General features: G+C 44.3%; 1 pseudogene; it reads left to right on the top strand.

Moving 5' to 3' along the window:
• Nucleotides 1–20,874: 20,874 nt before the first annotated feature.
• LOC147737003 (protein-L-histidine N-pros-methyltransferase pseudogene) overlaps nt 20,875–24,902 on the top strand; it is a 41,221-nt pseudogene continuing 37,193 nt past the window's right edge.

The following is a 24,902-nucleotide window of genomic DNA, read 5'->3' as shown; positions in this document are numbered from 1 at the left end:
CTGATTGATTGGTTTTCTCTGCTTCATTGTAGACGGCCTGTTCGAAGGCAATGATCTCTACAGGTATACTGGAAGGTGGAGGCATGAATGTAGATTTGGGTCGTAGACCAGTCTCATTGGTTTCCCTTGTGTCATTATTGGTGTCTTGTCTTTCAAAAAAGACGCGGAGCTTCAACTTCCGGAGAATTCCGCTAGTTCGGTATGCAGGAGGAATTTGTCAACTCTCTTGGTAGGGACAAATATTTTGGTACGTCAGTATGTGCGAGTGAGGAAACCAGGCCTAGTGGAAAAGGGGGCACCTCGTTGGTCTGATCCATTGAGGATCATAAAGGTGTTGGAAGGTGCAGTGAAACTTAAAGATGGGAGAGTGCGGAATTTATGCCATGTGAGTGAGTGCAAGGAGGTTAGCGGATGTAGGAGTGTAGGGTCTGCTTCCTATGGTTACCCCCACTTTTTGCTGTGTTTCGCTGGTTTATCTACTTTAGTCTGGCTGTGGCCCTGCTAATCAGGACCACAGCCTAGCTGTTCCCTCTCTAAATTGGTTACATGTACTTTAGGTACACTCCAGATTGGTTACTGGGTTACCCTTGTGAGTCCCTAGTATATTGTACCTTAGGTACCAAGGTCATAGGTACCCCAGAGGCCTACCAGGGGCTGAAGCATGTGTTATGCCACCCCTGGGAAGACTTCAATAATGGCACCACAGGTCAGCACGTGCAGCCTGGGTAAGGTGGTGTAAGCACCCCTTACTTAGATATAGTATACCTATATCAATATTACCTACTGGCGGTCGCCAGTAGGTAGTTATAGTTAGGATCTACTTTCCATAGGAAATCCGCAACATTCTATTGGGAATAACTTTGGCGCCGGTGGATGAATCTTCGCGAATTTCTCAAAGTTCCTGGCCCGCTCTGCTCCGCTTCTTCCCTGAAAATGTGGGGGGGATTCGTCAAGCGGGGGCCGAGATAAAAGGGGGGTCCCAAAACGTGTTTTCTCCATGTTAATTTCCATAGGGCGGTCAAACTCACTTTTAGCCCGAACGGCTGAATGGATTTCCACCAAACTTGGCAAAATTGTAGGGACTGGTAGCCGGATGTGCCTTTGCTATGTCTCAAGATATGTGCTCCAGTGGATTTTGAGTAATTTAGGTTAAAAAAATATATAGATCTATAAGCGCGCCCCGGTACGCGCACCGGGCGTGCTACGCGACTTGTGCACAAAAAACTGATTGGCTCTCGGGTGTCTGCAAACATTCCAAGCAGTCCGGAGCGGCCGCCATCTTGTGTCTCGGTAAAATTGAGACACAAGAGGTGGCAAAAACAAAGGGGGAAATGGCCATAAGGGGGCTGAGTAAACCCCCCCTGCCCTCCTAGGTTTGATGTGGGGGCCATAAAAGGGCCCCGCGGGGCGAAAGAAATTTTTATTTTTTTCGATTTGCGCGGGGGGAGCGCCCGGTATGCGCACCGGGGAGCGTACCGGGGAGCGTACCATAGGGAAAAAAGAATGACAGAGTTTTCAAAAAATGTAGCATTTTTTTTATAAAATGGAGGTAGTTCTAAAAAGAACTGTTTTTTTTCTTCTTTTTGTTGTTTTATTTTTTTTATTGTTTTTTGGAACATTTTTTACTTTTTTTGGCTTTTCTGAACACTTTAATTTTTTTTGTATTTTTTATGGGGAGAAACAAAAAACAGGGAATTGTAAATGGCTCAACTGGAGCAAAAAAAAAATCAGGAACATTTAGAGTTTTCTTGGACACTTATGGTTATCACCAGCAACCATGATAAGTTTGATACTTTGCTCGCCATAGCAAAGTGTCTTGTTACAATATTTGCACACGATTTTGTAATCGGCAAACTTAGGTTGAATAGTAGCCAATGTGTCTCTTGCCCCCGGACCCGATGAAGTGGGTTGTTTTGATGTTGAGCGTCTAGACGTTGATGGGGGTAGCTTACTGCAGAGGTCCCTTAACTCTGCATTAGAATAATTGTTTGGATGCAATCATTGTATGATTCCCGAAGGAATACTTATTGTTAGGGTTCCCCCTGGACAACTCAGCATCACAAATTAAACAAGTCACCTTTGCAGCGTTGACTTTTTTAAAACCCCTTGGGATTTTGTTGAACTCCCAAATAAAGTGCTCTTTTGGTTGGTAGGGCTGTTTATTTTCAGGCAGGAATTCCCTTCTCTGTTCCTCCTCTTCATCATTCTCCTCCTCATCCTCTTGACCGCCAATGTAATCTTCTGGTGGTCTTTTAGATGGTGATGGTGGTGGTGGTGGTGGTGGGGCAGATCCTCCAGCTGCTGCTGCTAATGTAGCCATTTCAAACTAGTAAAGAGTAGAGATAGAACTCCAAATAGGTCTTCCTCAGTCAAAAGACAAAGTCAGAATAAGGAAAAAAGGTGGGGGCTTTCATCATTTGGAAAACAAAACTGTTCTGGACCAATGAAAAGTGTTATTTTCAAGTCACATGACACAGGCTTTCATCATTTGGAAACCAAAACTGATCTGCACCAATGAAAAGTGTTATTTTCAGATCACATGACCTGCCGCGCTTACGCTACGCGCCCCGGGGCACGCGGCATAAGCGCATCGAGACGTTGCGCGATCGTATGCGATTGCGTGCTTCCGGGTGCGCTTACGCAGTTCGTCATATGGCACATCACGCGACTGCGCGAAACGTCACGATGTTGTTTTCGTTCGCGGCAATAGCGCTAATGGGACGCTCCCCGGTATGCGCCCCGGGAGCGCTCCGGGGCAAATAAAAAAAACATATATATATATAAAAAATATTATTACATAATTATACAATATAAAATTTGTTATGAAAAATATTACTTTTCATACCTATAAAGATTTGCTATTAAAAAACCATTGAAATTCACTGAAAAAGCCATAGGTTTCACACCAGTTATAGTTAGGAATTAGCATTTAAAAAACCTATTCACTGAAAAAACCATAGGTTTCACACCAGTTATAGTTATCTGGAAATTTTACTTGCATAAAACAATTGAAATTCCCATGTTATAGTTAGTTGGACTCACTATAACTTGCGCGTGCAATGCACTGCTGATGACGTCACATATTACATCACTCATGACATGGTCAGTGACATCACTCATGACATCACTGATGACACCCTCCTTGTGACAGAGTGACAGACCTCCTTTCACTGTAATGTAACTCTTGAAACACATATTCAAAAATAGAAACTTAAATTTACAAAAAAATAGACATACCGATATCAGTTACAACAACCAATTTAGTAATTCCACCATCTATATACACATCCACTCATTCACCAACAGTTCTATATAGTCACTCATACATATACTCACTCATCATATGTAGTGATACACCTATACATCCTGTTACACACCGACAGTCATCCATAAGTTACTCACACACATACTCACACATGCAACTAAACAATTGAACATCCATTTATTTGCATATAGAGCAATACACACACTACCACCTTACTTCTATGGAAATTTACACATATTTATTCTCTTAAACAATCACTTATAGAAACACATACTTATTTAAACAGGAACTCTTACAATCTCTTACTATCACATATACTCACTTATATGCATCAATATTCACATATTCTAGATTAAAACATATGTAGTTACTGATAAAGACACTAGTGAGACTGTCATCCACTCACTAACATACACATATACACACTATTCCACCATACAGTCCTGCACATATGCCGTCTTCAAAATACATACAAACAGAGAGTCAGTCACTCATGCATCAATGTTGTAAATAATACCTACACTAAACAATACAGACATTCATACTGATACTAAAAAAAATCTAATAACTCATATACATACACATGTAGTTACTCACCAAACCATGCAGCCACGTATATACAAAGTGAAACACTAATACATATATTTAAATATTTAAACATTACTCACTAATATTTATTTTTCAGAAAGACACACATTCACTGGATGGTGTCATCAGTGATGTCATGAGTGATGTCACTGACCATGTCATGAGTGATGTAATATGTGATGTCATCAGCAGTGCATTGCACGCGCAGGTTATAGTGAGTCCAACTAACTATAACGTGGGAATTTCAATGGTTTTATGTCAGTAAAATTTCCAGATAACTATAACTGGTGTCAAACCTATGTTTTTTTAGTGAATTTAATAGGTTTTTTAAATGCTAATTCCTAACTATAACTGGTGTGAAACCTATGTTTTTTTCATATATATATTCACTGAAAAAAACATAGGTTTCAGGCCTTATATAGTTAGGAATTAGCATTTAAAAAACCATTGAAATTGCTCCTATATAGTTAGTTGTACTAACTATATTTCGCGCACCCGCAATCCACTGCTGATGATGTCACATATTACATCATTCATGACATGGTCAGTGACATCACTGATGACATAATTCATGTGATAATATGATGCACCTCCTTACACTCTAATATAACCTTTGATACACCCAGTGTTATATATCTATATATATATATTCACAGAAAAAACCATAGGTTATAGACCATATATAGTTAGGAATTTGCATTTACAAAACCTTGAAAATTCACTGAAAAAACCATAGGTTATAGACCATATATAGTTAGGGATTAGCATTTAAAAAACCTTATTTTATTTGCACAAAACCATTGAAATTCCATATATAGTTAGTTGCACTAACTATATATCGCGGACCCGCAATCCACTGCTAATGATGTCACATATTACATCATTCATGACATGGTCAGTGACATCACTGATGACATCACTGATGACATCTCAAATGACATCACCGGTTAGCTGCCCGGTTCGCGTACCAAGACGCGTCTCTACGGCGAAAAAATCGTTTTTTTTTTGTTTTTTTTTTGGCCCCGCGTGGCTTTATAATATCCCCCTCATCAATCCTAGGGGGTCAGAAGGGGTCTACCTTGCCCTCTTTCCTTCATTTCCCCCTTTGTTTTGGCCTCCTCTTGTCTCTCAATCCTACCGAGAGACAAGATGGCGGCCGCTCCGGACTGTTTACAATGTTGACAGCCAATCAGCTACTCCTCAGACTCCCGTTACACTGCCGGTTAGCTTCCCGGTTAGCTTCCCGGTTAGCTGCCCGGTTAGCTGCCCGGTTCGCGTACCAAGACGCGTCTCTACGGCGACAAGATGGCGGCCGCTCCGGACTGTTTAGAATGTTGACAGACACCGGAGAGCCACCGGAGAGCCAATCAGCTTTGCTTCGCAAAGTTCCGATACGCGAAAAGTTTGCGAACCAGAGCGCTGCCCGAAGCGCTGTTACAGATATATATCTTGTTTTAAACGTTAATTTCTCAAAATTCACTGAAGCACATATATTGAGACCTAGCAAAGGCACATCGGGCTAACAGTCCCTACAATTTTGCCAAGTTTCGTGGAAATCCATTCAGCCGTTCGGGCTAAAAGTGAGGCCAACCGCCCTATGGAAATTAACATGGGGAAAACGCGTTTTGGGACCCCCCTTTTTTCTCGGCCCCCCTTGACGAACCCCCCCCAAATTTCCAGGAGCTGCTCAGAAACAAAATGTGCCATTTTCCTGAAAATTTCAGCCAATTCCGTCCACAAACGCCAAAGTTATTAGGCATAGAATTTTCAAAAGTTCCATAGAGAAAAAATCCTAACTATATATACCTACTGGCTATCGCCAGTAGGTAATATATATATATATATATATATATATATATATATATATATATATATATATATATATATATATATATATATATATATATATATATATATATATATATATATATATATATATATATATATATATATATATATATATATCAAACAAGTTTTTGGCGCTAAGCTGTATTGGCCCCTTGCAGCGGCGGGCTTTAGACGGGATCGCCAATCCCAAAATACTCCAAATTCTCGTCCAACAGTCAAAGAACGATGTCCAAGCCTCAATTGTATGCAAAACTGGATTTATTTCACATCCCACTCGACGCGTTTCGGGAAAGCCTTCCCTTTGTCACGAGTACATTGGTCAGTTACATCCATACATTTTAAAGAAAATCACATGACTTAATTGCATGATAAACATAGCCAACAGACTACCAACATATCATATGTCTGGAGCTATGTACTGCGCCTTATTTTAGATTACTGAGCTCTAGTATGCTTAGATCATGATACAATTATTAAATGCTTTAATCTGTCAGAGTTATACATATTATGAGTTGGATCAGCACTTTTCGCGGAGCATTTTTAAATTGCCATTGTATTAAAATGCACTCCTGCCCTGCCATTCACATTTGATACATTATGAATTGCGAGGATAATCAAATCATTTTACTGCTCTGTTTAAATAAAATTATACTTAAACATCCGTGATTTCAAAATAAATAAATAAATGAATTCAAAGGTTTATATTTTCCGCGGCACCATGGTAGCCTCGAACCCACAGCCAGGCAAACATTCTCAATGGCTGGGTGCTCGCGCTATCATTTGAGCTAGCGTTAAATTCTTTCACAGTAACGCTGTTGGCTCGTTGTGTACTAGCTTGAGAGTGGCCTTAGGGGTCTGAAGCTTGCAAGCTTAATGAGTTGCGAGAATAGTTAAAACATTTCGGAGCTCAGTTAAATAAAATTATACTTAATTATCCTTGATTTTAAATTAAATAAATTCAAAGGTTTCTATTTTCCGCATCACCATGGTAGCCTCGAACCCATAGTCAGGCATACATTCTCAATGGCTGGGTGCTCGCGCTATCATTTGAGCTAGCGTTAAATTCATTCACGGTCACGCTGTTGACTCGTTGGTGCTAGCTTGAGAGTGGCCTTAGGGGTCTGAAGCTTGCAAGCTTAATGAGTTGCGAGAATAGTCAAAACATTTTGCTGCTCTGTTTCAATACTCATGTTCTATATAAACAATTGAAATTCTGAAGTGCTTTAAAAGATTTTGGTTGCGACATAGCAGCCTCCAACCCGCGGTTTAAGCATACGTGAATATGGGATTTCGCCCCAGTGGGCATAACCATTCCATTAACAGTCCATAAACCTCATACTTGAATCTTGACTCTTGCGTGAGATTCATCATTCACAGTGAGTTGCCAGCTTATTTTCGGCATCATGAAGCATACTTTCACACATAATCTGGACTGGCGCCTTTTCAAACTCTCCCACATTGTTAGGTACCTGTGGCAAAATAAAACAATGTTAAAGTAAATTCAAACATGTCACCTCTTTCATACCATCATATTAAAATTCCAAAAGAATTGAAAGCAGTACTAACAGAACATTGTACGCACATACTCAACCCAGGTGCACACCTAGACCCTCATCGCAGTTGTGTCCCTGCGGTTGCAGCAATTGGTATCTAATTATAAACCTTGACTCTAGGCGTCTGAGTTCCTGCAGTCGATTACCGCCTCTTTCTCTTATCGGCACTTGGTCTAGCGCCACGTAGGAAAGGAGGCTGTTGTTGCTGTTGTGATGGGACATAAAGTGTCTGGCCATAGGGTATTGCTTATCCTGATTTTTTATGGCTCTTAGATGTTGCAAGATTCTATCCTTGACAGGTTTTATAGTGCTGCCCACATAAAATTTGTTGCACGGGCATTTGAGCGCGTACACCACATGATCTGTGTGGCAGTTCAAATGTTTGGTGATTTTGAATGGCTCACACACTCCAGACAGTCTGACTTCCTTAGTATTGTGGCTAAATTTGCACGCCTTGCACCTCCCACATACATAGAATCCCATAACTGGGTTCGATCTCTTTTTGTTCACAATCAATGTTTGACAGACTTTGTCTTTGAGGCACATAGGTATTAGGCATAGAATTTTCAAAAGTTCCATAGAGAAAAAATCCTAACTATATATACCTACTGGCTATCGCCAGTAGGTAATATATATATATATATATATATATATATATATATATATATATATATATATATATATATATATATATATATATATATATATATATATATATATATATATATATATATATATATATTTATATATTACCTACTGGCGGTCGCCAGTAGGTAGTTATAGTTAGGATTTTTTTCAATGTTAAATCTCAAAATTCTATTTGGAATAACTTTGGCACCGGTTGACGAATCTGCCTGAAAATTTCCTGAAAATGGCCTCGCGGCGCCCCGGTCCTTCCTTGAAAGTTTGGGGGGGTTCGTCAAGCGGGGGCCGAGATAAAAGGGGGGTCCCAAAACGTGTTTTCCCCATGTTAATTTCCATAGGGCTGTCGATTTCACTTTTAGCCCGAACGGCTGAATGGATTTCCATCAAACTTGGCAAAATTGTAGGGACTGGTAGCCCGATGTGCCTTTGCTATGTCTCAAGATATGTGCTCCAGTGGATTTTGAGTAATTTAGGTTCAAAAAAATATATATATCTATAGGCGCTCTCCGGTGCGCGGACCGGAGAGCGCTCCAGGCGCGCCACGCGACTTGCGCGCAGAAAGCTGATTGGCTCTCAGTTGTCTGTAAACATTCGAAACAGTCCGGAGTGGCCGCCATCTTGTGTCTCGGTAGGATCGAGACACGAGAGGTGGGCAAAACAAAGAGGGAAATGACCATAAGGGGGCAGGGTAGACCCCCCCTTGACCCCCTAGGTTTGATGTGGGGGCTATAAAAGGGCCCCGCGGGGCATTTAAAATATTTTTTTTTTCGTTTTGCGCGGGGGAAGCGCCCGGTACGCGCACCAGGTAGCGCCACGGGGAGCGTAAAATGAGGGAAAAAGATGACAGATTATAAAAAAAAGAAGCCTTTATTTAGAAATTGGAGGTAGTTCTAAAAAGAACTTTTTTTTTCTTCTTTTTGTTGTTTTATATTTTTTTTGTGTTTTTTGAACTTTTTGAACTTTTTTTGGCTTTTCAAAACAGTTTTATATTTTTTTTGTATTTCTTTAGGGGGAGAAACAAAAAAAGGGAATTGAAACTGGCTCAACTGGAGCAAAAAAATAAAAAACCCAAAAAATTACTTCTTTTTGGGGCACTTGTGATTATCACCTGCAAGGACGATGAGCTTAACGCTTTTTTCACCATAGGCGATAAGCTTGCCACATGCAGAACAAGTGATTTTAAAATCAGCAAATCTTGGCTGAATGCAAGGCATCATCTCGGATGTTTCTGGTCTTGATGAAGTGGGTTGGTTTGTTTGGGAGGTGGTCCTTGACGACTTGGGGAGGTTACTGGCCAGTTCCCTGAACTCAGCACGAGAGTAGTTGTTTGGGTGCTTTCTGGTCATATGACGAATCATGGTATAGTTACCAAATGAATATTTTTTGTTTGGGTTGCCCCGTGAAAGTTCATCATTGCAGATTAGGCAAGTTACCTTGGGCGCATTAACTTTTTTCTTGCCCTCTGGGATTGAAAAAAACTCCCATATAATGTGTGGCTTGGGTTTGTATGGAGTATTTTCTTCAGGCAGCCATCTTCTCCTCCCCTCCTCCTCTTCCTCTTCCTCCTCCTCCTGTTCTTGACCACCAATATAATCTTGAGGTGGTCCTCTTGGTGGTTGTGGTGGTGGTGGTGGGGCAGATGCACCAGCTGCTGCTGCTACTGAAGCCATTATTAATATCAAAAAGGTACAGAGATGTACAAACAGGTCTTCCTCAGTCAAAGGACAAAGTCAGAATAAGGAAAAAAGGTGGGGTCTTTCATCATTTAGAAAAAAAACTGTTCTGAACCAATGAGAAGTGTTATTTTCAGGTCACAAGACCAGGGGCTTCATCATTATGAAACTAAAACTGTTATGAACCAATGAAAAGTGTTATTTTCAGGTCACATGACCCAACGCGCTTACGCTACGCGCCCCCGGGCGCGCCCGGGGGCGCTCTGGGTCGCGTAGCGTAAGCGCGTCGGATGTTTACGTTGCGCGATCGTATTCGCTCGAGTACTTCCGGGTGCGCTTACGCCGTGCGTATCACGCGGACGCGGCTACGCCATGATCATGTTTTCGTTCGCGATATTGGCGCTTACGGGACGCTCCTCGGAGCGCGCCCGGGGGCGCTTTATAAAAGTACGCTTTTCGGGGCGCTCCCCGGGAAGCGCACCGGGAGCGCTCAAAAGCAAAAAATAAAAAATAAAAAAAATGGGAAAAATTGTAGGGACTGGTAGCCCTATTCTTAAGTGGTTTTTACGAAAATTAACTTTGATAAAATATATATTGTGCTACATTGGGCTATATATATATGCCAAAATGCCAAAATGTAACCCAAATGTAGTCCAATGTAGCCCAATGTAGCCCAAAGATGGCCACCAGAGACCAAAAAATGTAAATGTAGCCCAAATTTCAACTAGATGTAGCCCAACTGTAGCCCAATGACAGAATGTACCAGAGTGTTCTAAAGAACAACTAGAGTGCTAACAGTCTTATTTATAAAGTGAGACTTATAATTAGGAATTAGCATTAAAAACACCTATGAAATTCACTGAAAAAACCATAGGTTTCACACCAGTTATAGTTAGGAATTAGCATTTAAAAAACCTATGAAATTCACTGAAAAAACCATAGGTTTCACACCGGTTATAGTTAGGAATTACCATTTAAAAAACCTATCAAATTCACTGAAAAAACCATAGGTTTCACACCAGTTATAGTTAGCTGGAAATTTTACTGATATAAAACCATTGAAATTCCCACGTTATAGTTAGTCGGACTCACTATAACTTGCGCGTGCAATGCACTGCTGATGACATCACATATTTTGGGATGGGGCAGTGAGATAAATAACGGTGATGGATCAAGCCCTGATCTTTGGACTGGGTAAGAGTGGTCTGCTCAATTCAGACACTCTGTTCATCACCACCCCCTTTTGTAAATCGATTTTGGCCACTATAGGTGTGGCAGGGTATACTCAGACATGAGTCCCTTTCTCACTGCTCCATCAGGATTCAAGCAAGCCGGGCCGAAGAGGCTGAAATGCCAGAAACCGGTCCCCGGTAGCTTGTCTCCTTTCTGGTAAAGAATTGGCTTGGTAGTTTAGTCTGCCCTGTTCCCATGATGCACTGGGCCAGGGACAGACTGATTTGCATATAGCCATGTTCTGAGCTGGGATGGGGCAGTGAGATAAATAACGGTGATGGATCAAGCCCTGATCTTTGGACTGGGTAAGAGTGGTCTGCTCAATTCAGACACTCTGTTCATCACCACCCCCTTTTGTAAATCGATTTTGGCCACTATAGGTGTGGCAGGGTATACTCAGACATGAGTCCCTTTCTCACTGCTCCATCAGGATTCAAGCAAGCCGGGCCGAAGAGGCTGAAATGCCAGAAACCGGTCCCCGGTAGCTTGTCTCCTTTCTGGTAAAGAATTGGCTTGGTAGTTTAGTCTGCCCTGTTCCCATGATGCACTGGGCCAGGGACAGACTGATTTGCATATAGCCATGTTCTGAGCTGGGATGGGGCAGTGAGATAAATAACGGTGATGGATCAAGCCCTGATCTTTGGACTGGGTAAGAGTGGTCTGCTCAATTCAGACACTCTGTTCATCACCACCCCCCTTTTGTAAATCGATTTTGGCCACTATAGGTGTGGCAGGGTATACTCAGACATGAGTCCCTTTCTCACTGCTCCATCAGGATTCAAGCAAGCCGGGCCGAAGAGGCTGAAATGCCAGAAACCGGTCCCCGGTAGCTTGTCTCCTTTCTGGTAAAGAATTGGCTTGGTAGTTTAGTCTGCCCTGTTCCCATGATGCACTGGGCCAGGGACAGACTGATTTGCATATAGCCATGTTCTGAGCTGGGATGGGGCAGTGAGATAAATAACGGTGATGGATCAAGCCCTGATCTTTGGACTGGGTAAGAGTGGTCTGCTCAATTCAGACACTCTGTTCATCACCACCCCCTTTTGTAAATCGATTTTGGCCACTATAGGTGTGGCAGGGTATACTCAGACATGAGTCCCTTTCTCACTGCTCCATCAGGATTCAAGCAAGCCGGGCCGAAGAGGCTGAAATGCCAGAAACCGGTCCCCGGTAGCTTGTCTCCTTTCTGGTAAAGAATTGGCTTGGTAGTTTAGTCTGCCCTGTTCCCATGATGCACTGGGCCAGGGACAGACTGATTTGCATATAGCCATGTTCTGAGCTGGGATGGGGCAGTGAGATAAATAACGGTGATGGATCAAGCCCTGATCTTTGGACTGGGTAAGAGTGGTCTGCTCAATTCAGACACTCTGTTCATCACCACCCCCTTTTGTAAATCGATTTTGGCCACTATAGGTGTGGCAGGGTATACTCAGACATGAGTCCCTTTCTCACTGCTCCATCAGGATTCAAGCAAGCCGGGCCGAAGAGGCTGAAATGCCAGAAACCGGTCCCTGGTAGCTTGTCTCCTTTCTGGTAAAGAATTGGCTTGGTAGTTTAGTCTGCCCTGTTCTCATGATGCACTGGGCCAGGGACAGACTGATTTGCATATAGCCATGTTCTGAGCTGGGATGGGGCAGTGAGATAAATAACGGTGATGGATCAAGCCCTGATCTTTGGACTGGGTAAGAGTGGTCTGCTCAATTCAGACACTCTGTTCATCACCACCCCCTTTTGTAAATCGATTTTGGCCACTATAGGTGTGGCAGGGTATACTCAGACATGAGTCCCTTTCTCACTGCTCCATCAGGATTCAAGCAAGCCGGGCCGAAGAGGCTGAAATGCCAGAAACCGGTCCCCGGTAGCTTGTCTCCTTTCTGGTAAAGAATTGGCTTGGTAGTTTAGTCTGCCCTGTTCCCATGATGCACTGGGCCAGGGACAGACTGATTTGCATATAGCCATGTTCTGAGCTGGGATGGGGCAGTGAGATAAATAACGGTGATGGATCAAGCCCTGATCTTTGGACTGGGTAAGAGTGGTCTGCTCAATTCAGACACTCTGTTCATCACCACCCCCTTTTGTAAATCGATTTTGGCCACTATAGGTGTGGCAGGGTATACTCAGACATGAGTCCCTTTCTCACTGCTCCATCAGGATTCAAGCAAGCCGGGCCGAAGAGGCTGAAATGCCAGAAACCGGTCCCCGGTAGCTTGTCTCCTATCTGGTAAAGAATTGGCTTGGTAGTTTAGTCTGCCCTGTTCCCATGATGCACTGGGCCAGGGACAGACTGATTTGCATATAGCCATGTTCTGAGCTGGGATGGGGCAGTGAGATAAATAACGGTGATGGATCAAGCCCTGATCTTTGGACTGGGTAAGAGTGGTCTGCTCAATTCAGACACTCTGTTCATCACCACCCCCTTTTGTAAATCGATTTTGGCCACTATAGGTGTGGCAGGGTATACTCAGACATGAGTCCCTTTCTCACTGCTCCATCAGGATTCAAGCAAGCCGGGCCGAAGAGGCTGAAATGCCAGAAACCGGTCCCCGGTAGCTTGTCTCCTTTCTGGTAAAGAATTGGCTTGGTAGTTTAGTCTGCCCTGTTCCCATGATGCACTGGGCCAGGGACAGACTGATTTGCATATAGCCATGTTCTGAGCTGGGATGGGGCAGTGAGATAAATAACGGTGATGGATCAAGCCCTGATCTTTGGACTGGGTAAGAGTGGTCTGCTCAATTCAGACACTCTGTTCATCACCACCCCCTTTTGTAAATCGATTTTGGCCACTATAGGTGTGGCAGGGTATACTCAGACATGAGTCCCTTTCTCACTGCTCCATCAGGATTCAAGCAAGCCGGGCCGAAGAGGCTGAAATGCCAGAAACCGGTCCCCGGTAGCTTGTCTCCTTTCTGGTAAAGAATTGGCTTGGTAGTTTAGTCTGCCCTGTTCCCATGATGCACTGGGCCAGGGACAGACTGATTTGCATATAGCCATGTTCTGAGCTGGGATGGGGCAGTGAGATAAATAACGGTGATGGATCAAGCCCTGATCTTTGGACTGGGTAAGAGTGGTCTGCTCAATTCAGACACTCTGTTCATCACCACCCCCTTTTGTAAATCGATTTTGGCCACTATAGGTGTGGCAGGGTATACTCAGACATGAGTCCCTTTCTCACTGCTCCATCAGGATTCAAGCAAGCCGGGCCGAAGAGGCTGAAATGCCAGAAACCGGTCCCCGGTAGCTTGTCTCCTTTCTGGTAAAGAATTGGCTTGGTAGTTTAGTCTGCCCTGTTCCCATGATGCACTGGGCCAGGGACAGACTGATTTGCATATAGCCATGTTCTGAGCTGGGATGGGGCAGTGAGATAAATAACGGTGATGGATCAAGCCCTGATCTTTGGACTGGGTAAGAGTGGTCTGCTCAATTCAGACACTCTGTTCATCACCACCCCCTTTTGTAAATCGATTTTGGCCACTATAGGTGTGGCAGGGTATACTCAGACATGAGTCCCTTTCTCACTGCTCCATCAGGATTCAAGCAAGCCGGGCCGAAGAGGCTGAAATGCCAGAAACCGGTCCCCGGTAGCTTGTCTCCTTTCTGGTAAAGAATTGGCTTGGTAGTTTAGTCTGCCCTGTTCCCATGATGCACTGGGCCAGGGACAGACTGATTTGCATATAGCCATGTTCTGAGCTGGGATGGGGCAGTGAGATAAATAACGGTGATGGATCAAGCCCTGATCTTTGGACTGGGTAAGAGTGGTCTGCTCAATTCAGACACTCTGTTCATCACCACCCCCTTTTGTAAATCGATTTTGGCCACTATAGGTGTGGCAGGGTATACTCAGACATGAGTCCCTTTCTCACTGCTCCATCAGGATTCAAGCAAGCCGGGCCGAAGAGGCTGAAATGCCAGAAACCGGTCCCCGGTAGCTTGTCTCCTTTCTGGTAAAGAATTGGCTTGGTAGTTTAGTCTGCCCTGTTCCCATGATGCACTGGGCCAGGGACAGACTGATTTGCATATAGCCATGTTCTGAGCTGGGATGGGGCAGTGAGATAAATAACGGTGTTGGATCAAGCCCTGATCTTTGGACTGGGTAAGAGTGGTCTGCTCAATTCAGACACTCTGTTCATCACCACCCCCTTTTGTAAATCGATTTTGGCCACTATAGGTGTGGCAGGGTATACTCAGACATGAGTCCCTTTCTCACTGCTCCATCAGGATTCAAGCAAGCCGGGCCGAAGAGGCTGAAATGCCAGAAACCGGTCCCCGGTAGCTTGTCTCCTTTCTGGTAAAGAATTGGCTTGGTAGTTTAGTCTGCCCTGTTCCCATGATGCACTGGGCCAGGGACAGACTGATTTGCATATAGCCATGTTCTGAGCTGGGATGGGGCAGTGAGATAAATAACGGTGATGGATCAAGCCCTGATCTTTGGACTGGGTAAGAGTGGTCTGCTCAATTCAGACACTCTGTTCATCACCACCCCCTTTTGTAAATCGATTTTGGCCACTATAGGTGTGGCAGGGTATACTCAGACATGAGTCCCTTTCTCACTGCTCCATCAGGATTCAAGCAAGCCGGGCCGAAGAGGCTGAAATGCCAGAAACCGGTCCCCGGTAGCTTGTCTCCTTTCTGGTAAAGAATTGGCTTGGTAGTTTAGTCTGCCCTGTTCCCATGATGCACTGGGCCAGGGACAGACTGATTTGCATATAGCCATGTTCTGAGCTGGGATGGGGCAGTGAGATAAATAACGGTGATGGATCAAGCCCTGATCTTTGGACTGGGTAAGAGTGGTCTGCTCAATTCAGACACTCTGTTCATCACCACCCCCTTTTGTAAATCGATTTTGGCCACTATAGGTGTGGCAGGGTATACTCAGACATGAGTCCCTTTCTCACTGCTCCATCAGGATTCAAGCAAGCCGGGCCGAAGAGGCTGAAATGCCAGAAACCGGTCCCCGGTAGCTTGTCTCCTTTCTGGTAAAGAATTGGCTTGGTAGTTTAGTCTGCCCTGTTCCCATGATGCACTGGGCCAGGGACAGACTGATTTGCATATAGCCATGTTCTGAGCTGGGATGGGGCAGTGAGATAAATAACGGTGATGGATCAAGCCCTGATCTTTGGACTGGGTAAGAGTGGTCTGCTCAATTCAGACACTCTGTTCATCACCACCCCCTTTTGTAAATCGACATCACATATTACATCACTCATGACATGGTCAGTGACATCACTCATGACATCACTGATGACATCTCAAATGACATCACTGATGACATCGTCCAGTGAATGTGTATCTTTCTGAAAAATAAATATATTTTATATATGTATATGTTAAGGTCGATGGAAGAATAAATGTTTAAATAAGTGTCTAAATGGATGTTTTTTTTAAAAAATGGATTGGTTAACTGGCTTATTAAGTGTATCTTAGTGAATACATATATTAGCGAGTAATGTTTAAATATTTAAATATATGTATCAGTGTTTTACTTTGTGTACAAGTGGCTGCATGGGTTGGTGAGTAGCTACATGTGTGTGTATATGGGTTATTAGATGTTTTTTTAGTATCAGTATGAGTGTCTGTATGGTTTGGTGGGGTGTTACTTACCACATAGATGCATGAATGCAAAACTCATTATTTATATGTGTTTTGAAGACAGCATATGTGCAGGACTGTATGGGTGGATGAGTGTGTATATGTGTGTGTTAGTGAGTGAATGCCTCTCTCACTAGTGTCTTTATGAGTAACTATATATGTTTTAATCTTGTATATATGAGCATTGATGTATATAAGTAAGTATATGTGAGAGTGAGAGATTGAAAGAGTTCCTGTTTAAATAAGTATGTGTTTCTGTAAGTCATTGTTTAAGAGAGTAAGTATGTGTAAGTTTCCTTAGAAGTAATGTGCTAATGTGTGTATAGTTGTATATGCAAATAAATGGATGTTTATTAGTTTATTTGCATGTGTGAGTATATGTATGAGTAAGTTTTTGATGACTGTCGGTGTGTAACAGAATGAATAGGGGTATCACTACATATAATGAATGAGTATATGTATGAGTGAATACATAAAACTGTTGGTGAATGTGTGAATTTGTATATAGATGGTGAAATTACTGAATTGGTTGTTGTAACTGGTATGGGTATATGCAATTTTTTGAAAATGTTAGTTTCTATTTTTCAATATGTGTTTCAAAGGTTACTTTACAGTGAGAGGAGGTCTGTCACTGTGTCACAAGGATGGTGTCATCAGTGATGTCCGAGTGATGTCACTGACCATGTCATGAGTGATGTAATATGTGATGTCATCAGTAAAATTTCCAGCTAACTATAACTGGTGTGAAACCTATGGTTTTTTCAGTGAATATATATATATATATACATTTTAACCTATAAGTCACTCCTATGGCAGGCCTCGAAAATCCTGAAGGCAGAGTGCTTGGTTTTGTGTGAGAGGGTGCCCTAGCATGAGCTGAGCCCCTCTGCAGCTTTCGGAAACCCTTCCTTATAGCTGTTCTATGATACAGCCATGGTCGGCAGTCAGAGATGTGCGTTCTATGGAACAGTCATTGACGCCAATTAGTTGTAATATAACTAGTGAGGCCTGGGTGAATCATTTTACAACTATTTACTGTGCCCCACCGGAATCTGAATTGACTCCTATCTCTGGCGACCCTAAACCACTAGATATTGACATTGCAGAGGTAACGGAGGCTATAGACCAAAGTCTTGGCAATAAAGCGCCTGGTCCCCACGGGCTGCTGATAGACTTGATTAAGTGGATCCCGGCATTCTGGGCCACCTTACTTTTGAACATTTTTAATAACCTGATTTAGTAAGGATTCCTGATACATGGGCCAGAAGCATATTTGTACCAATTTGTAAAAAAGGCGACAGATCACTACCGTGTAATTATCGCCCAATCTCCTTAATAGACAACACCCTTAAAATATTAGGTCGAGTTCTTTAGTAGAATTCCACCCTTCTAGAGGGAGAAGACATGTACACACTGGTATACCCGGTAAATGTTTAAAAGAGCCTCAGCATCAAAAAATGGATCCTGCTGCCACAGACACGTGTCTGACCTCCTGCTGCTGGACGAAACTCCGGCAGGGTAGGCCTGGTCAATAGGTTTCCTGTCCAGGGAGTTGCCTGCACCTCCCCAGACAGGCTTTAGTGTATTTGGGCAGGGTGGGTTGCATTCAGTGAATGCTTTTCAGACACTGCCTGGGGCACACATAGTGGCCCATGCATTTCCCAGTTCAAACCGGTTGCTGGGGCACTCAGCCCCAGCTCTGGCGTGAAACTGGCCAAAGGGGGATGGGAATAGCCACCCCTCCCCAGGTCCTCCCATAGGTGGGACCCTAGAGTTAGTCCAACCCCTAAACTTAGTATAAATATCGGAACCCAGTCACTGAGACTTTAGATTACCCTGGACGAAACTCTGAAACATATATCTTGGATTTGTGACATTCCATATCGACTGGAAGATGGAAGAAATCTCCCTTAGGATCAAGGAGTGACTCCCCTGTTCAAACAGTCACCAAAGAAGCATCTTGCCGGTCTGCATTTTCAAGGCTCCTCACGGATCCCGAAGAATCTGTGACACAGGACACAGACTTCCAGACATTTCCTGAAGTTGTGCATTGGGCTACTTGTAGTCCAAGCCCTGAGCACCTTTTGCTTTGAAGAATGTGGGCCTACACTCCACGAGTGTTCCGTGGGCCCGCTTTCAGCATTTCCACTCAAGGTGCATTCATGATCCCTAGTCTGTTGGCTAGTGGGTCCCCCTGAAGGAATCTACTTTGTTTCTACGGCTTCCCTGGTTGCCCCAGATGTGCCCTGACTCCCCTCCAAAGGGTGAGTTCCTCAGACCTTGCTGGTCTGCACCGAAGCCAATCTTGTCATCTTGTCATCTTGCGTGGGTTGCTGTTGCCAAGGCTTGTTAGGTTCAATCCAGATTTGTTGTTGTTTCTTTACTCCTGAGTGGAGTAAACCGGAGCAATGAAATTCTGACATTTCAATTTCACTTATAATTGGTGATCATAACTAGCTCACTCTCAATAACTCACTCGCTAACTCTCTCACTCTCACTAACTAAATCTCACTCTCTCTCTCACTAACTCAATAACTCTCTCTCACTAACGAACTCATTCGCTAACTCTCTCACTCTCACTAACTCTCTCACTCTCTCTCACTAACTCAAAAACTCTTTCTCACTAAGTCACTTGCTAACTCTCTCACTCTCACTAACTAAATCTCACTCTCTCTCACTCAATAACTCTCTCACACTAACTAACTCACTCACTAACTCTCTCACTCTCACTAACTCACTCGCTAACTCTCTCACTCTCACTAACTCTCTCACTCTCTCTCACTAACTCAATAACTCTTTCTCACTAAGTTTCTTGCTAACTCTCTCACTCTCACTAACTAAATCTCACTCTCTCTCGCTAACTCAATAACTCTCTCTCACTAACTAACTCACTCGCTAACTCTCTCACTCTCACTAACTCTCTCACTCTCTCTCACTAACTTAAAAACTCTTTCTCACTAAGTCACTCGCTAACTCTCTCACTCTCGCTAACTAAATCTCACTCTCTCTCACTCAATAACTCTCTCTCACTAACTAACTCACTCACTAACTCTCTCATTAACTCTCTCACTAATTTTATCACTCTTACTAACTCTCTCAATTTCTCACTATCTCTCACTAATTAACTCACTAAATCTATCACTCTCACTAATTAACTAACTTTCACTCTCCTGTTATTTATACCCACCCCTTTAACAATAAACACCATAAAAAGCAACGATTAGAACAGGCAGATACAAGTTGCCAGCATTCAAACATAAAAAAACCTCAAATCATTACTTCTAATTAATAGTTTTTTATCATCGTTATTTTGTATCATAACTAAACAAAAATGCTTTTCACACTTCTTTATTATAACATTTCAGCATACTGCAGACTTCTGCACAACACAGCTTAAAAACAAACACAAACTCAATATCTCTGCCTTAACACTTATTAGTTCCCAAAGGCAAGACCTATTGGCTCTGCCAATGCTTGTTTTGTTTATTTCAGCAGCATTACTTCTAGTGGGTCTTCTAGTGTCACTTTTTGTCACTATTAAATTAGCTTCACACATTCCCTTTATTGCTGGATTTTGAGACTCTTCTCAGCCTGGATCCAGAGCACAAGAAACCATGGGGCTGCTGCAGGAGCCTTGCTGTCACTGGAGGGGGCGTGGCCAGGCACAAACATTTGCATACCCAGAAGCCTCTGCGGCAAACTCCCGATTCATTACTACAGGCGACACAGGCGTCTGTTTAATAGGAGAAGGAGCGCGTGTAGCTGTGCACCAAGAAACATTCATGAGAGCGACTGACACGTCACCGGTGTAAACTCACCCTACTAGTAGTAAGTTATATTTTTTGTCGTGATTGCGCGAACCATTTTCAACTGTAATGTTTCAAATGAACTTGCTTCCGCTGTTCACGCGCACTTCGAGGGGCTGTGAGAAGCGGAGCTTTCATCAATTTTTAGAGGGTTTCTTTACAAGAAACTCCGTACTTTGTTACAATGTGAGCTTACTGGGACGATTGAGCCTCCTCGGCCGCTGAGGAGAGGTGGAAGCCACAGGCGCCACCGGAAGGCGTCACTTGGTCACGTGACGCAGAACGAGGCTTCCCCGCGAAGGAGCGGGAGGTGCACCGCTCCCTCCTGTCGCTAGAGGTCAGGATGCTCGAGAGAAAGAGTCAGCGCGTCATTCCTAATCTGCATACCCACAATCCTGTGCGCGCCTCATAATGCTGCTTTACTCTCATTCTAAATGCAGGGCTGTTTGTAGCATTTGAAACGATAAAGAGCGGACATTTAAGAACGAAGGGGCCAGAGTATCAGTCTTCTAGTGGGAAGGCACGAATCATAGTCAGGCACACTACTCTTCTAAGGGAAGTTAATGGGTAATTAGCTTCTTTCAATAGGCATCGGTCAAATTAGTTAAGGCAGTCAATGGTATAATGTGTAAGTTCGGTGCAATGGGGCGGACTGGCTCCTGCCCTTCATTGAACAGATGAGATGGTTCCTGGGCTGGTTGCTCAGCTGTGTTTTACCGCTGCTGGCCCTGAAACGGGTGTGGACCGGCCAGCACCTGAGGAGCCCTGTAACCCGGTCCATGTGCATGAATACGATGATCCACAGCGAAGCCACCCACTGGAAGGGGGACCAGGAGTGGTGTGTTTGTGATACAGGGAATTGATGTGAATCTCCACGACCAGTCTTTGTCCATACAACTACATCACTCTTCCATGTCATCTGTTTTTAGCATGTTTCTTTCTAGGACTTCAATCAATGGGTTGCTTGGAAGAGGCTCCATGTTTGTGTTTTCGCCAGAACAGTTTCAAAGACTTCTTAAAATAAATCCAGGCTGGAAATCTTACAGGCTTCTTGATTTAGGAGATGGAGAAGTTACGAAAGTCATGGGCCCTCATTTCGAAGAAATCTGCGTAACAGAGATGACGCAAACTATGATATGGCAACTTCAGAAAAAAAAGTACAGGGTACTTGAAATAGACGAACGGCAGAACACAGGATTCCAATATGAATCTTCTCGATCGCTGCGATCGACCTGTGACTTTATTAAAAGAAATCCCAAATGTACTGGAGCCAACTAGGGGCCGAGTCATTCTGGCACTGGTTCTTCCCTTTCACCCATATGTGGAAAATGATCTACCGCAAGCTGGAGACAGAACACCGCCCACATGTGAGGCACCTGAAACAGCAGAGGATGAAGATGCGGATGAAGCAGTGCTCTCATTCACTTGCACGTGGGTCATCTCCACATTCAAGTGTCCGAAGTTATGGAAGTCAACGGGAAGGTTTGGGAGGAGCAGGTGAACAGCCTGACTGAAGTTTTCCATGAGGCAGGATTCCCCGTCGAGGCAATAAAGATGTGTTTCCTCTTAGTGTGCCTGAAGGACATTGGGGCATATTATCAAGGGGGTTTATCTCCGCTTTTTTGGCTTTAAAAGCCAAGAAAGCGGAGATAAAATTATCTCCCTATTACCTAGCTGCCGTTAACACCAGTTAGAGACAGCTAGTAGGAGATAGCGACCATCTTGGGCCCTACTTTGCATGTCAGTGATATTTATCACTAATGAGATGCAAAGTGGGCGTGCCAAGATGTTAGAGACTGAAAACAGTCGCTAACATCGCTATCTCCTATTACCAACTTTTGGAGATATTCGCGCTAAGCGCGAATATCTCCAAAACCTAACACCTGCCCTGTCCAATGGGAGGTGGATAACATGGCAAAGAGCATTAGCTCGCTCATGCATGAATATTGCTGACTTTTCAGCAATATTCGTGCTTTGCGGCAATTTTTACCGCATTTGCGTTAAACCTTGGTAATACCAAGGTTTATTTGCGGTAAAAATCGCCGCAGCGCTGCAGTAACTTTTTGTCTCTAACCAAGCAATAGCGATAATTATCGCTATTGCTTGGTAATATGCCCCATTGTTTTATACGGAATCATCATTTTTATCAGCTCGCACCCCGACAGTGCAGACTGCGCTCCCGACAATAGTGGACATATTTTTTATACTTAACTGCACTATAGACCGTAACCAAACAGAATCAATACAGTGGATACAGTGTGACAGATTGCTTTTTGCTTTCTTTTTTTTTTATTATGGAAAACAAGTGAAGACTGGCACTTACTTCAAAGCATTGTTGAATATATAGGGGCAGATTTATGAGGCCCTTGCGCCACGTTTACGCCGCTGTTGCGTCACGCAAGGCGGCGTAAACGTGGCGCATCCCTACGAACGATTTACAACGTGACGCATCTAGGCAGATGCGTCACGTTGTAAAGCCCTGCGCCGCTTGTGGGCGTTCCGGCGCAGGGTGGGCGTTCCGGGGCAGGTGCGCCTCGCAAAAGTGGCTGAGTGAAATCTATGAGATTTCACTCAGTCACTTTTAAGCCAACGCTGCATCAAAAGCCTGCGCCTGCTTGAAGCAGGCGTAGGTCTTGACGCAGCATTGTTAAAATGGGGCACCACCGAGCCTTGCTGGAGCTGCGTCGCGCTTGCGACGCAACTCCAGCAATGCAACACATTTGCGACACAGATGCGTCACGCATCTGTGCCGTTTTTGCACCATGGTGCGCCGCATTATAAATGCGGCGCACCATGGCTGGCGGAGCTGTGGCGCATGTTAACTGTCGCATCCCGTGAACATAAATCTGCCCCATAGCGTTTTGGCAAATGTTCTTCTATGTTACAAAGTAGTATTTCTGATCTTCATTCTCAAGCACATGTTTTTAATTATGCCAATAAATGTTTTGGAGACGAGAAAAAAAAAATTGTATCCATTTAGGAATGTTTGGGCGCCGCCTCGCTATTCACTGGGCAATAAAAACAACAACAGAAAAGTGGGGAAGAAGGGATGGAAATCGATTGACCCCGCTCCACGTCTGCTGGAAAGCGTATTTCAGAGATCTGGGGGCAGATTTACAATAACTGCTCCATCCCTTTATGTTCGCAGGGGTGCGCCAGTTATTGTGCGCCACGGCTTCGCCACCATGAATGCGCTGCCACGGGGCAAAAACGGCACAGATGCGTGACGCATCTGTGACGCGTCTTTGCCATAAAGACGGCTCATTGCTGGAGTCACGTCACAAGCGTGACGCAGCTCCAGCAATGCTCTGGGGGCACTATCTGTCCAATGCTGCGTCAATCCTTTACGCCTGCTTCAAACAGGTGCAGGCTTTTGACACAGCATGGACGTAAATGTGACTCAGTATTTCACTCAGCCACTTTTAGGAGGCATGCCTGCACCAGAACGCCCCCCCACCCCCTTGCGCCGGAACGGCTCCTTCTGGCGCAGGGCTTTACAATGTGGCGCATCTCCCAGATGCGTCACGTTGTAAATACCCAGCACCATGGTGCATCTTTTGCGCCGCCGCTGTGTCACAAAAGTGACGCAACGGCGGCGTAAAAGAGGCGCAAGGGGCTTGTAAATCTGCAATTTACTCTACAAGGTGGAAATGTAACTTTTTTTGTATAAATGAGGAGGCATATACTCAAGGGCTTATCGCCAAGTTAGCAGCCAAAGTAGCATGCTAACATCCGATAGCACCAATTTCCCTGCAATAGCAATCGCAAAATGCTTCGCCAAAGATGAAAACCGTCAACTTGCTAATGAGATGCAGAGTAGGCGTTCCCGTGCAAAAAGACGTGACAACACCACTTCATAACATTCTCAACGACCAGCCAAATCCGCCATAAGAACACAAAACATATGATAAGGTGCGATAGCAGCAGGAATTTAACATCTGCTCTTACCTGGTGTAATGTCAGACGACAACCTGAACAAGACAGGGAGCGAGAGAGAGAGAGAAAGAGGGAGAGAGGGAGAGAGAAAGAGAGGGAGAGAGAGAAAGAGAGAAAGAGAGGGAGAGGGAGATAGAGAGAGAGAGAGAAAGAGCGAGAGAGGGAGAGAAAGAGGGAGAGAGAGAAAGAGAAAGAGGGAGAGAGGAAGAGAGAAAGAGAGGGAGAGAGAGAGAGAAAGAGAGGGAGAGGGAGAGAGAGAGAGAAAGAGGGAGAGAGAAAGAGAGGAAGAGAGAGAAAGAGGGAGAGAGAGAAAGAGAGGGAGAGAGAGCCAACACTGAGGACCCAGGCCTCACTGCTCACCTGCTACCACCGGTGCGTGTCCAACCACGTGCCGGTTTAGACTGCAGTCCACCAGGTCCCTTATCTGAAACAGAGTCCAGAGTCATGAATGGCAGAGTCCATACAGTTGCACATGCCATCATCGCTTGCCCGCCCCTGCGCACACTGGCTGCTGCACCCCAGCCCCTCCCACCACCCAGCGATAATTGCCCGCCCTTGCGCATCCAGGCCTCACTGCTCACCTTCCGACACCGGCGGGTGTCCAAGAGGGCCCACCACACGCCGGTGCAAGCTTCAAGCCTGGGGCCCGTGCCCATGGCAGCCTCAGCATCATGCACCCCGCACCACAGGCCACCAGGTCACACACTTGAGTCTGGGTCTTGATTTCGCAATGGCAGAGATCATATCAGTGCACAATGCATCATCGCAG

The sequence above is a fragment of the Lissotriton vulgaris genome, chromosome 1_1 (genome assembly GCF_964263255.1).
Source record: "Lissotriton vulgaris chromosome 1_1, aLisVul1.2, whole genome shotgun sequence".
NCBI lineage: Eukaryota > Metazoa > Chordata > Amphibia > Caudata > Salamandridae > Lissotriton > Lissotriton vulgaris.
Note: the sequence above shows the minus strand (reverse complement) of the source record. Positions and strands in the feature narration are given on the sequence as shown.